We start from the raw sequence: 13650 nt of genomic DNA, 5'->3' as shown, positions 1-13650 counted from the left end.
GCAGTCGAGAGACGAACTGATAGTTCACAGGGATTTGATTCTCAGCCATCTAATATACCTGGGGCTCACAATCAATGTGACCACTGTTGTCTTTCTGGGCACGGTTTTAGACTCGGTGACAATGAAAGCGCGGCTCACTCAAGAGCGCGCGCTCTCTATACAGACACTGGCGGCTGCATTCAGGGCGCGCGAGTGTGCGCCTCTGAAGAAATTTCTGAAACTGCTTGGTCTAATGGCAGCTGCATCGTCAGTACTCTATTTGTACTCTATTTGTCACTACTCTATACTGCGCATGCGCCCGCTGCAGCACTGGCTGAAACGCCGTGTGCCAACCCATGCATGGCAGTCAAACAGCCTGCGCATTATGCTGAATCACGGGTGTTTAAGAACACTGATTCCCTGGCGGGCTCAGGACTGGTACCACATGGGGGTGACCATGGGGGTAGTTTCCAGGAGGAAGGTGATTTTTACAGACGCGTCCAACCTAGGTTGGGGAGCGCTGCACGAGGGCAAGCCTGCCTCCGGCCTCTGGTCGAACACGGAGCAGAGCTTACATATCAATTGTCTGGAAATGAAAGCAGTTGGTTTGGCCCTGAAAGCTTTTCTGTCAAACCTCAGGGGTCACCACGTCCTAGTCCGTACGGACAACATGTCAGTGGTGGCCTACATAAATCGCCAGGGTGGCGTCAGGTCAGGCAACCTGCATGCTATGGCGAGGGAACTCCTCCTGTGGGCACAAGCCAGTCTGAGCTCTCTGAGAGCAGCGCACATCCCGGGCGTCCAAAATCTGGGCGCGGATATGCTCTCACGGGGCAACGCTCCCCTAAGCGAGTGGTTCCTGAACCCTCAGACGGTCAGTCTAATATGGGAGATGTTTGGCGAGGCCGAAGTCAACCTTTTCGCCTCGAGAGCAAACACCCACTGCAGGTTGTTCTTTCACGAAGAAAAGAGACGCACTGGCTCATCCCTGGCCCAGCCGCCCCCTTTATGCTTTTCCCCACGTTTCGATGATCCCACAGGTCATCGACCGGGTTAGGGAGAGCGGATGCCCAGTCCTTCTGGTGGCTCCTCTCTGGAAATCCAGACCGTGGTTTCCGGAGCTGGTTTAGTTGTCAGACACGATCCCCTGGCCTGTTCCAATGAGGAAGGATCTCCTCACACAGGCCAACGGAACGATATGGCATCCCAGACCCGATTTATGGGCCTTCCATGTGTGGCCCCTAAACGGGTACCTGGGGTCCTTCCTGACAGAATCTTGAGCACTATCTCTGAAGCAAGGGCCCCGTCTACTCGGCGCCTGTATGCTTTGAAGTGGTCGGGTTTCACCATGAATGAAACTGCGAAATGTCTTTAATGTTAATTTCACATAAAACGTTGCTACTTTTAGTAAACCTGTAGCCTATATAAATATCATTAATAATGTTGGCAAATAAATGTAAAAAATGCCATATATCCCCCGAATGTAGAGTAAAACATTAATTAATAAAAGTGATAGTGAATGCGTCTAAAAAACACTGACGTGATTGTTACAAATCACACTGTCTGGGGCCTCTGGAGAACTCAGAACAATTGTTAGCTTAAAGTTTAAGGTAAAAATGACTGCCATTAAATTATATATCTTACTATGCAATTAGATAAACTGTTCATTCATTACATTACCTCTGTCTTTATCCCCTTTTATCCTCTTCTCTTCCTTTTGGCACTGTATCTATTGCAGACTATAATGCTAATCTAAAATATGTCATGTAAATTTGGCCATCCGTCACATTCAGGTAACTTTCACCATGTCTAGACCTGGCGCGAGCTGCCAGGCCCGTTTCTACGGGGTGCTTGAGTGTGTTAAGTGCCCTCAAAAGAAAGAAATTCTGTCCACATTGGATGCAAATTCACTCCTTCACTCATTTTGGCGCCCCTATTGAGTGGCACCCCTAGCATTTGCCTATTCCGCCTATGACCGGCCCTGGCTTTACCTTAAAGGGACACTGTGTGAGAAATACCCCCATCCAGTGGTGAAATATTATTTTGCATTCAAACGAATTTTGCTCTCCAGCGCCTCGCTTTTTCAAGTGCGTATTGCATCTACGGTTGCCGTTATGTACCAAAAATGCTATGACAGGATGTCTTGTAGTAACACTTCATCGAGTTTTTCTCCAGATGAACAGGTTTGTAACTTAAAAAAAACAGCAACTTGACACAACGAACAAACGAATGTTACAGTATGAGTTGCTGACACTGAAAAACATGAACTGTTGTAATTAGTAGTAATGCCGCCTTTATTGGTTATATTTTCTAAATTACGTGATTGTTAGATATCATCATCAGATGATTCAGCAGTAGGGAGAGGAAGAGGGAGAGGGAGAGGTAGAGGGAGAGGACAGAGAAGCAGTGGATCAGTGGGATCTAGGCGAGGAGATGGACGACGAGGAGCGCGAGAGTCAACACAACGACGGCAAAGATGCCCGGCCGCTACAAGAGACGATCTAAATAGAATTGAAAGTTTCCAAAGGCAGCGAAGAGAAACGACCGAGGTTTGTACAATTTATGTGTCTAGCAGTAGTATAAATTAATTTTAATTCTCTGTACAATCTTATGCACATAGCAAATTCACAACTTGAGCTAATTGATCATTTATTGGGGAAAAAAAGAAAGCTATAGAAAATCTTACAGAGAGAAATATTTTCTTCTGATCACAAATAAAGTTTCCTTTTTCGTTCAAGTCTGGCCTTTTTTTGGGACGAGGATGTCTTCTCCTGTGGCTCGGCATATGTATGATCCGCCATTACAAATAATAAAGCAATCAGCAATCATAGGAGTGCAATACAGCCGTTTAAACTTGCCGCCGGGAACGCGCCTCTCACTGCTCTCCTCCTCCGTTTCTGCTGCTTTCAGTCACGTGACGCTTGCTCTGAGTCTGAACGAAAACGCGTTGTGGAAACGCGTTTGGTTGGTACTTTTTGACCCTCTCTGCTATTATAGTTTTTCAAGATGGCGGAACGACATGGAAGCCTCCGTGAACCTACCCGTCCCATGTACATAGATAATAAATTCTTCATTTACGAGGATAAGTCAGATAATTTGCAGAGGTATTTGTACACCATTGAGGACATATTTATGAATAAAAATATTGATTTCAGATAATAAAATATGTAAAAACCTACACAGTGTCCCTTTAATGTTCGTTTCTACCGTGTGTTAGATCACAACACTGGAGCATTATAATTCTTCTTCACGTGCACAGTAACTGAAATTTAAAACGGTTAAAAGAAAAGGCTCAATAAACTATTGCATAGATAGATACTGTATAATACACTATGCATCGATATGCATTTCCTTTGGGCTATGAACTTTTCTGCTCGCTGTGACTCTGTGTTACTTCAAGCGCATCATTCTGCGCTCGAGGTGCGCATATGCGCTTTGTGCCGCACTGAAGAGTCTTTCATAATTAGCCTATATCATAATACTTTTGCGCAATGAAAGATTATTAATAGCCTTTTTTGTTCTGTTCTGTCCTATCTATCATATGTTGCTGCCTCATTAAACAGCTGTGCTATACATTTAAAAATGTCTTAATTTTATAGTAGCCTAGACCAGTGGTTCTCAACTCCAGTCCTCGGGACCCACTGCTCTGCACATTTTGTATGTCTCTCTTATCTGATACACTCAGTTCAGATTAAGGAGTCTCTCCTAACGAGCTGGTGATCTGAATCAGGTGTGTTAAATAAGGAGACATAAAAAATGTGCAGAGCAGTGGGTCCTGAGGACTGGAGTTGAGAACCAATGGCCTAGACTATATATAATAATTGGTCTTTCTGATTTTTATCTTGTTTTTCATGAATGTATTTTACAACAATACAAAGAGCAATGTGTAACGTTTTACCTGATTTAGTGCTACACTTATTGTCTCTTTGTTCCCCACTAAATAATGTTTTTTTTCTCTAAATGTTCAGATTTTAGACAATTATTGTTTTTCTAGACTAAATTTTACTGAGTTATCCACTTATCTAGTTTATAATATAATTATAATAAATATATATAATATATATATAATAAATAAATAATATATAATAAATATCTTTTTATTTTTATTTGTTGTTTTTATTTATAATGAAGTTGTCTGTATTAAGTAGATTGTGTTTGACACACAAAATAGTGATTATCAGTTCAACACACAGAGTTATAGAAATTCTACTTGATTTAAAAGAAACTGCGCTGATATTGGATCGGTATCGGTCGATACTCCGAATTTTTGGTATTGGATTGGATCGGTTCAGAAAAAATGGTATCGGGACATCCCTAATATTTTCTGGTAGTCTATATCTAAGTTACCCAGGAGCTCTGTTGACATGGCTTAGCTTGATGAATTGAGTCGTTGACCACAGCAGGAGAGAACACAACGTTAGCCAGCTAGCTAAAGCTCCGGGGGAAATTATTAGCTAACGCTACGGAGGCCATAATATTTTTGACTCATGGCTGAAGTTAAGTTTCTCCAGCTCTCCCCAGGTTGGCAAAAAATGCATCTCAAAATGCATCAGATTGATGCTTTAAAATATGGAATATTTAAAATTTTCTTCCGGGGGAGCATGCCCCCCAACCCCCCTAGAGGGGTAATATCCTTCTCACCCTTTTCACCCCTGATCCATTTTCATGCCAGCCATAGTTCCTTTTCCAGACCAAGCAGACTGTTGGACTGATTTATTTGTGTGTGAATATGTGTGTGTGTGTGTGTGTGTATAGATGAAGCTGTTACAGTTCTACAAATAAAGCATTCTATCTTTTTACCTATCAATTAAATTATCTACAATTTGCCTCTGAGTAGAAGTAGTAGTTACTAAAAGCGGGGGTGGGTGGGTGCTGGGGACTGGGCTAAGCCCTGGTCAGACGTAAAATCACTACACGCACCACACCAGTGTGAAGTCTTGACTTTCCTGGCTGTCATTCTGAGCGTTTCTGCCTGTGGATTATTGCCTTGACCTTGGACTGTGTACCCCGTTTCTGATCGTTCTCTGCCTACCTCGACTTGGACTGTTTTACTGGACTCTGATTCTCTCTGCCTGCCTCGATCCTTTGCTTGTTGTCTGCTTTGTCTCTGCCTTGTCTCCGTTGCCCTGTTTGCTGTTGTTGATTCCGGCCTGTTTGACTACTCTAATAAATGCTGCGAATGGATGTGTCTGCTGCATCATTACAAGAACCAGGAAGTATGACCATATTAGCCTGGTTCTGTCAACACTGCATTGGCTCCCTATTAAACATCGTATAAATTTTAAAATGTTGCTGATTACTTACAAAATACAAAATGGTTTAGCTCCCCAGTATTTGAGCGAGCTCTGAACGCATTATAGTCCTTCACGTCTATTGCGATCTCAAAACTCGGGCCAGTTGATAATACCTAGAATATCGAAATCGACTGCTGGCGGTAGATCCTTTTCCTATTTAGCATCTAAACTCTGGAACAGTCTTACCAACATTGTCCGGGAAGCAGGCACACTCTGTCAGTTTAAATGTAGACTAAAAACACATTTCTTAAACCTGGCATACACATAAAAAATTGTACATTCCTATTATTCAAATCAGTTAAATGATAGGCTGCATAAATTTGGACAGCCGGAACTGGGAACACTTCCTATAACACCCGATGTACTCGTTATAGCGTAAGAAGAATGGCATCTATGCTAATGTTAGTCTTTCTGCTTTCCGAAGTTTACTGTAATCAACTGGATCCAGGCCATATCAAGACCAGATAGAGGTAATGTGCCTAGACACGACCACAACACATCCCTGAAGTGTCAGCAGAGATTGTGTCAACTAGACTCTCTGCCACTGATGGCGTTTTGGTTCCTTGCCACTGTCACCTTTTTCCACCTTTGTTGTTATTGGCTTGGCTTGCTTAGTTGGGCACATTACATTTAACATTTAATTTAATATTCAACAATAGTATTGATCTGCCTGCATTGACACTATTTTACAAGAACTGAACTGAGCTTGACGATGACATCATGGTTTACTCCAGAGCGGCTATATACGTGTAAATGAACAACATTAATAACTTTTTTTTAAACGAAAATGAAACATCATTGAACTTACTTAAGCTGGACTGTGACGCTATTTTGTTCTGGAAACAAACATTTTTGCATTATTTTCCTGTTATCTCTGAAAAGCTGCTTTGAAACAATCTGTATTGTAAAAAGCGCTATATAAATAAATGTGACTTGACTTGACTTGCAACTGAAATAATGGTCCTGAGATCTCGCTGTGACCCTGAAAAAGAAAAATCAAAAAGTGGCCACGGGCGGCATTTGAGGCGTGTTCTGCCTGTCAATCATGCCGGTTCACAACGGATCAAATAATAATAGATGCTTTTCTGCTTGACAGGTAATACTGTATATCTATACATCTATGGAGAGTGTTTGCTCATCTGCAATACAGTGTTTCCTGTCCAGATGTCAAATAGACGTTTAGTCCCAGGGTTTAAATGTCTTTAAGATGCTTATTATTCAGAATGTATGTAAAACTGACATCTTAAAGACATCTATCAGATGTTAGTAAACAGCAGATGCTTTCCAGATGAAGTGATCTTTAACGGACATCTTGCGGACGTACGATTGCTATCTAACGTCTAGGAATGTGTCACCAGGATATGAAAACATCTGGCTGTAGAAAGAGGATGTTTTGAGGAAGTTCTAGAAGTAGGGTGACCAGATTTCTCATGGAGGAATACGGGACGGGATGGACTGGCACCCATCCCAAAGAAGTGGAAGTGGACATCTGAAGTGGAAAACGTTTGTCAAAAACGTACATTTACACACAAACTGACCAGAAACCGCAACTTTCATACGCCATCAATCTTTTTCAAGCTCAACTGTCACCGAATGGAACACATAGGATTGTGGTATATAAAAGGTAACTAAGTATACATCTATGCTGCCTTCAAAAATTGATGAGAGGAAGGTATCTCAGGAGACAGGAAGTGAAGCTAACATTGGATTCGGAATGAAGGTGGGATATTAGATGAAGACGGGATATCACCCTTGATGCTTTCCTATCATGGAATCCGTCCTCCTAAGGCAATATTTTTAAGTTTTGGGATGCAGCCTTCTTGATCTCCTCTATGCTCTCTAATATCCCGCCTTCATTAACTGCAAGTTAATCAATAACGTATTGTGATTGGATGGTACGTTTTTTCTCCAAAATATACTATGATGAGATTGGCAACCTTTGGCTATTCTCGCGTGACAGAAGACTGCTAGTCTACTCACTTGCTTTTATATGATCACCTAGCAAGGAAAATTTAGGAAAGAAGAAATACGGGATATTTTTCATAATAAGTCGGGACACTAAAAATAAAGCTGAAATACGGAACTATCCCAGGAAAATGGGACGTCTGGTCACCCTATCTGGATAACAGCTTACAGCACCCTGTCTAATTAATTTAATGATATGATAATATTTCTGATATTTCTACAATGAATTGATGATATTATATTAACATAAAGCTTTAGTAAATCGTGTATACAACTATATGCTGAGTATGAAAAGTTTTCTCTAAATCTTTGCCTACATTAAGCAAGGCCCCCAAAGCTCTTAGAAGGCTGCAATGCACATGACAGTGTACTTTTTTTCTGAGCTGATGTGCTTCATGGCAAATATTCAACAGTCTTTACCTCATAAAAAAAAAAAAAAATTCAATTAGGCAAGGCGAGGCAAGTTTATTTATATAGCACATTTCATACACTATGGCAATTATAAGTGCTTTACACAGAAAGGAATTAAAATAATCACAAAATAAAAGCAAGGAAAATTAAAACAGTTATAAAATGAATTAAAAGAGTAATAAGTTGATACATATAAACTTCTCATCTGGCAAAACACCGGTGTATCATATTTTTTACAACTCCCAGTTTGACCCTGAGATTTTCCCATGGTGATTACATTGTGTTTGTGTTGTTCTTTCGGCACGCCTAAGAAATCTATTGGACGTCTCCGATGGACCCGATTTTGGTAGGTATATATAACTAGGCTAATCGTGTAAAAATGTTGCGCACTTATTATCGCCCTTCACTGAAATGTCTTAAAATGTGTTGTAAAAAATCTACTTGTATCAATAAACGATGGGAAATGAATTTAAGTATGACATAGGCCTATACTGTTTGCCACAATGTTTAAACTCAATCCTATTGCAGACAACATCACAGTCATCTGCCTCATCCAGGATGGTGACGAGTCTGCATACAGACAAGAGACTGAGCAGCTGGGTGTCTGGTGTAGTCATCACACCTTGAGCTGAACACGCTCAAAAATGTGGAGATGATAGTGGACTTCAGGAGGAACACCCCAGCACTTTCTCCACTCAGGTTCCTGGGTACCACCATCTCTCAGGACCTGAAGTGGGACAATCACATTGACTCTATTGTAAAAAAAAAAAAAAAAAAATTGGCCCAGCAGAGGTTGTACTTTGTTCGCCAGCTGAGGAAGTTCAACCTGCCACAGCAGCTGCTGACACAGTTCTACTCATCCGTCATTGAGTCTGTCCTGTGTTCATCTATTACTGTCTGGTTGGTTCAGCCAGAAATCGGACATCAGGATTTGTTCAACAAATCGGACATCAGGAGACTACAACGGACAGTCCGGACTGCAGAGAGGAATATTGGTGCCCCTCTGTCCACCCTCCAAAACATGTAGTCTTCCAGAGAGAGGAAAAGGGCAGGTAAAACCATCACAGACTCCACTCACACCGGCCACAACCTATTTGAACTGTTGCAGTCCGAACGGCGCCTCAGATTACAGGCACTACTAGAACATCTAGGCACAGGAACAGTTTCTTCCCATTGGCTATTTCTGACTAAACCTGTTTATACTCTTTTTTTTTTTTTTTACTTAAATGTTATTATATATCTGGTTATATTTATATCTGTGTCCTGGAAGCTTGTAATGTAAATTCCTTATGTATATGCAAGGACACTTGGCAATAGCCTAAAGCTCTTTCTTATTTTGATTAATTCGTGTGGTTCTAAAAAAATTTTTTTTACTTTATATATTCTAGCTTAATACTGTAAGTCTAATGGAGATCCATATTCTTTTGTGTCATTTAATTGCTTCTCTATAAATAAAATAATAATAAATAAAATAGCTTTATTGTTGCTGGTTTTGCTAGCTTGTAGTTTGAAATACTTGTAAAGTTTAGATTTACTGTATAGTTTACCCTCTTTAAATTCGGAGTAGTCTATACTTTTGAATATTTCAGATTATTATTGTTGAAATTTTCAGTGTAATTCATTACTGCAGAAGTATCTATTGTCTGGCGGTTTATTATTATTATTATTTTTGCTGTGGCATTATAAATCTACATGCTAGACTGAGTTATGAATATGACTATGATTCTGACTGTGTATCCAAACAGAACATTCGTATTAGAAATGACTAATTGTAATGGAATTGGTGCTAATTGATTAAGGAATTAAGTCTGTGTGCCTTTTCATCCTCTTCCACTCAATGCCACTAGAGTGAATGAATGCATGTGTCCTGCTCTAGAGCGGAAGTACCCCATTTAGACACACTGTCTCTCTGTGTTGCTTTGGCTGATGGCAGGCAGAAATGGGATTAACAGTCTTTTCATACAGTGGTGCCTCTCACATGACATCATGCTGACATTTTCGTTTTGGGCATACAAAGGCGGTCTAAACTGATCAAACAGAAAATGTCATTTATCTGATGGTCTATTACCTCCATAAACTCCCCATGCCTGAAAAGACAAATCATCATCCACTCATGATTCATGTTATTATATGTTAATTTACATCTAAAAAAACATTATTTAAAAAGTATCTTAAAAAACAAATGTGTGGACATTAGCTGCACACGGCATATCCACCAACTGCCCATATTCTCTGAAATGACAGTCTGAAGGATATAGCCCACAAATCAAGCACTTCTGGCAAGCTTTAATCTGATTGGCTGACAGCTTTCAGGAATAATGGAACACTTTTTTTCCTCACAGTCCGCCTGAAAACCAGGGCTAATTTACGTGAAACAATCATATTAATAACTGGATTTGCTGATTTGTTTTCTAGGCTCATATCTGCCTATAATAGACTAGGCTACGTTTTTATATCTATGAAATAATCAGTAGGCCTATTCCTTTTGGTTGGATATTTTTCAGGATTTTTTCTGTTTTTGTATAAGCGTTCAAAGACTTGAATGAATCGTATAAAGAAATGTAGCCGATTATATAATGCCATATTTGTCAACTTGGAAATTGCACGTAGCCTAAACCTTTTCTGACGCTCTGTTTGGCGTTCAAACGGGAGCATAGATGTGCAATTCCACACGTGACCGCGAGATGTCACTGTGGGACGCGTCGTCATCACTGCAGCAAGGTGCTTGTATGGGGATGGTCCAGCAGGGAAGAGGAGGAGGAGGAGGAGGAGAGAGAGAGAGAGAGCAGGCGCTGCTGCTGCTGTGTCTGTGGCTACCCACCGCAGTTCTCCGGTCTCCTTCTATCCACACGATTTTCCTTGGATACCTAGCGGATGCTATCCTTTCCTCGGCACACCAGCATCTCTTCTGCTTTCAATGCCATTCGTTGGGAATGATTTCCGTGTGTCGCTCGCTGTGAATTGTCGGCATTAATCGGGGAGGGGAAGGGAGAAGAGCGTTGTTCCTCTGGATATTATACGGTAAGCGCAATGTCATTCCAGTTGCTTTTCCAGTTGTCACGTTCCCCACCTACAACCACGATATCTGTCAAGAAAAAGCTCGAAACAGTTGCGAAACCCTCGGTACGCGTATTAACAGCGCATGTTATGTGTGTTTATTTGCTTGTGGATGTTGCCGAGTTTGTGTTTGGCGGTTTTTATCGCATTTAATGCTCGTATTCACACTCAGCGCTATGAGCGCAGGCTGGGAACTGAAAATGGAATCCATTAGAGCATCATTCTCCATCCAAGACGAGGGGGGGCTAGAGCACAGAAAACCTATTACTTCCCTATTGACCTAAATTTCAATGATGTATTTATAAGATTACACTAGTCAACGGATATGACCGCTGCTTCTTTGTTGTAGTTTTACAGCATGTTCTCTCAAATCGTTAGGCTATAAAAACCCAACTGTCAGTGCATTTTTCTTGTGAAGAACCGTTATCGTTTGTGTCCATTCATTTTCAATTTCTTGATTTACTAGTTAGTGTAGCCTCGTTTTTTCTAGCATTACTGCTGACAATTTGCATTTTTGACCGTCTAATATTTACAAATCCTTTATAAAACATTGTTTAAAAATAGATTTTGAGTATGAAAGACGAATAAAGCCTATTAGTTTAGGTGTGCTGATGTGGAAATGGGAGGGCTGTATGTGGCTAGACTGGCTAGACTGGCCACTTTCTCTGCACTTGCTTAAGTGGAGCCGTCTTGGAAGAGAATAAACAATAATTCAGCTCATAGTAGCCTTTAGGCCCTCATATGTTTATTTATTGAATTTTGAATAATGTGCTATCTTTTCCCACACATGGTACATTGTATGTTATCAGTATGCTTAATATGCTCAATATGAATCAATATGAATACTCAATATGAATAAGCAGAATGTGACATTGATCAATTTTACTCCTAATTTTGTGTCAAATTCACTATAAAAACCTGGCTGCTGTGGTTGCAAGAACTTTACTGTAAAAATAATGGGTTGTTTCACACTGGGAATTCTGCAGAATTCTGGGAATCCCCAGGTTTACTGTAACTTTTTATTTGCAGCTATTGTTTCTTTTTTGCAGCAACAATAAGTTCTAGTGACAAAGTGTAGTTGCAAGGGTTTGATTTACTGATCCCATAAAATTATGTGAATTTTCACACAAGTACTTTTCTGCTGAAAAAAAATCAAGAGAGATATAATGCAACAGAGAGAGAGAGAGAGAGAGAGAAATGGAGAGATATTGAAAGAGAGAATATTGATCGTTCAAGGGATCGGACATTCTCAGGTTGATCATAAATTATACATTGCACAAGGAATTTTTTTTTTCTGTGCAGAAAGGTTTCAGCACTCTGGCCCTGGTATTCACCATTTTAATGTAGTGATGCATAAGAGTGTGCTCTCAGGGAGCAACAGTGCATGACTGTGAAATATTGTATGCATACTAGTATTAACCTGCTTGCTATATGGCTGCATATGATTTAGAATGCAGGAGCTGTGTATGCATTTTGTAACAGGTCACGTACACTTGAAGACCTCGCTGAGGTATCTCACAGGAGAAACAGACGAGCAGCTGGAAACAAGCAAATTAGTGCAATATACATTCAAAACAACCATCATCATTTATAATGTTTGCAGTTATATGTTTTGTTCAAATGTTCGATACAGATACGAGAAAATGGCATGACTTGATTATGACCTGACTTTGCCCATCAATGGCCCTGCAATTTCAGGATAATGGACAGGTAATCTATAGCTTAAACTTGGTGCAAAGACATCAAAATGTGCAAAAGCAAAGTGCTGGTATTAATGATTAATTATTAAAATGGTGCACTTTCAGCACAGTGGTGCTTATAATAGACAATTTAACAGCAATTTGTTATTTTTTGTCATTATCTCAAAACCATCACTTTTGGGTTTTTAGCATTGTTCTGTTCTATTTGATCGTTGTTCACCCATAAGTAGCCTAGTTTTTATACGCCTCATTTCATATTAATATACTCTATGATCTGACAGTTTACTGCAATTTCTTTAGATTTATTTTGAAGTTGCAGTAACCTTTGCAGTTTTTGTAGTCTTGTTTTCTTTGCTACAAATGTTGTTATAAATGCTAACATTTTTAAACCTTTTTTGAGGAAACTGTGTTTATTAACTTTATTTTTTAAACCGTTTTGTCATAGGGGAACAGAGGAAGACTATATCATACTCATATAGCAGTGTTCTGCTCAGGTGAAAGTGATAAGACCTATTCATAAATATCAGACTTGACTCCAGCCACTTGGTATGGACTGACTTTGTCTCCTCTTCTGATAATGATCCCAGAGATAAAGCTGTTGATGACACAGACACTTGCCATTGCTGTCATCTGAGACACTCACCGGCTGATATGTAGTAGCTGCCACTCACCGGCTGATATGTAGTATAGCTGTCATACAGGAGGATATAAGGGTGCAGAGTCATACATTTCTTTTATAATTTCATTTTTCCCTAAGAAGATCTACAGAATAGTGACTTGAAATTTGATTAATCTTTGATGACTCGTGTTGAGGCTTGAGGTATACATTTAATTTGTAGCTAGGTATGCCAATATTATAGAAGTTAAACTCAAAGGATGTTCAAGAGAACAGATTAGTTAGTTTGTGAGTACATATGATGTGTACATGCATATTATTAGCTTATTATTTGCCTGTCATTTTTGAAGATTAATATCTCACTGTAAAAAAAAATCACTTAAAAAAAGTTACCTCGTTGCCTTAACATTTTGAGTTAATTGAAATAAAAAATTTGAGTTAACACAATGAGGAAAATTGGTTTCATAGACACTCAAAATATTATGTTATCTGAACCACATTAGTTATCTAAGTTGATTGGACAAAAGATAAAAAGTTGTGATAACAAACACTGTGATTTACAGTGATAAATCCGCTTTAGAGGTCCACTGTAAAATATGGCTGTCAATATGACAGGATTTTATGAGAT

General features: G+C 39.7%; 2 protein-coding genes across 7 annotated transcripts in view; one reads left to right on the top strand and one right to left on the bottom strand.

Moving 5' to 3' along the window:
* Nucleotides 1-13650, top strand: part of ctnnd2b (catenin (cadherin-associated protein), delta 2b) — a 115310-nt gene that overhangs the window by 5112 nt on the left and 96548 nt on the right. For 3 of the 6 annotated variants that reach the window (XM_077229922.1, XM_077229914.1, XM_077229892.1), the window contains exon 1: nucleotides 10406-10670. The exons of the other annotated variants lie outside the window; for them this stretch is intronic. The gene's annotated coding sequence lies outside the window, so the exon portion shown is untranslated. Of the gene's footprint in view, nucleotides 1-10405; nucleotides 10671-13650 lie in introns of those variants that run through there. 6 annotated transcript variants of the gene reach the window in all.
* LOC143738103 (retinol dehydrogenase 12) overlaps nucleotides 1-13650 on the bottom strand; it is a 34343-nt gene that overhangs the window by 20210 nt on the left and 483 nt on the right. The window lies entirely within an intron of this gene.

This window comes from Siphateles boraxobius, unplaced genomic scaffold, assembly GCF_051911475.1.
Source record: "Siphateles boraxobius isolate OS27281-9 unplaced genomic scaffold, OSU_SipBor_1 1, whole genome shotgun sequence".
NCBI lineage: Eukaryota > Metazoa > Chordata > Actinopteri > Cypriniformes > Leuciscidae > Siphateles > Siphateles boraxobius.
Note: the sequence above shows the minus strand (reverse complement) of the source record. Positions and strands in the feature narration are given on the sequence as shown.